The sequence below is a fragment of the Ciconia boyciana genome, chromosome 34 (genome assembly GCF_034638445.1).
Source record: "Ciconia boyciana chromosome 34, ASM3463844v1, whole genome shotgun sequence".
NCBI classification, from domain to species: domain Eukaryota; kingdom Metazoa; phylum Chordata; class Aves; order Ciconiiformes; family Ciconiidae; genus Ciconia; species Ciconia boyciana.
In genome coordinates this window covers 1-1,275 of record NC_132967.1, presented here as the reverse complement: position 1 = coordinate 1,275, position 1,275 = coordinate 1, and positions in this window count along the sequence as shown.

The window sequence follows — 1,275 nt, the reverse complement described above, 5'->3', positions numbered from 1 at the left end:
AAAATTGGGGGGGGCACTAAAACTGGGGAGGCCCTCACAAACTGAGGGGAGCCCCCAAAAAGGGGGGGGGGGGGAACCCCAAAACTACGAGGGGGACGCCCCGGAACTGTAACTACAGCCCCCCCCCCCCATCCCCCTCCTGAAGAGCCGCTGCTGGATTTGGGGGACCTGGGGTCACGTGGGCCCCCCCCCATTGTGAGGGGCGCCCCCTATTTTTGGGGGAGTTCCCTCGATTTTGGGGTTCCCCCCCAATTTACTTCGAGTTTTATTTTTTCAAGGCAATATTATAAATAAGAGTCTATATCGGCCCCTCCCCCCGCAGGGGCGGGGCTTAGCGGGGGGGCGGGGCTACCTTGGGGGGGGTGGTGGGGAGCGGCGGGGCCCTTCTGAGCTTACTCCGAGGTTACTCCCACTTTACTCCGGGGTTACTCCGGGGTTACTCCGGGGTTACTCGGGGTTACTCGGGGTTTCCTCAGCTCCTGGGGGGCGGGTCCCCGGGGTTTTGGGGTCCCCCCGGGGTGGGGGGCTGAGGGGGGCTTACTCCGAGGTTACTCCCACTTTACTCCGGGGTTACTCCAGGGTTACTCCGGGGTTACTCCGGGGTTACTCGGGGTTTCCTCAGCTCCTGGGGGGGGTGGGGGTTCCCCCCGGGGTTTTGGGGGTCCCCCAGGGGTGGGGGGGCTGGGGGGGGGCTTACTCCGAGGTTACTCCCACTTTACTCCGGGGTTACTCCGAGGTTACTCCGGGGTTACTCGGGCTTTCCTCAGCTCCTGCGGGGGGGGGGGGGGGGCGGGGGTTCCCCCCGGGGTTTTGGGGGTCCCCCCGGGGTGGGGCGGCTGGGGGCGAGCTTACTCCGAGGTTACTCCCGCTTTACTCCAGGGTTACTCCAGGCTTACTCAGGCCCAAGTCCCCCTGTACCCCGAGGCAGCTCGGGCCCAGCTCGGCGACCGCCCCTGCCTTACTTCAGCCCTGCTGAGCCCCTCCTCCCTCGCTGCTCCAGCGCTACTCAGCCCTTGCTCCTTGGTTACTCGGGCGCTACTCAGCTGGGGGCTGCGCGCCCCCTCCCCCAGGCCCGGCTTACACGTGGGGTTTCTTACTCTGAGCTTACTCCCCTCGTACTCGGAGGTTACTCCGCTCTTACTCTGAGGTTACTCCCCTCGTACGCTGGCTTTACTCCGCTCTTACTCTGAGTTTACTCCGCTGTTACTCTGAGTTCACTCCCCTCCTACTCTGAGTTTACTCCCCTCCTACTCTGAGTTTACTCCGCTCTTACTC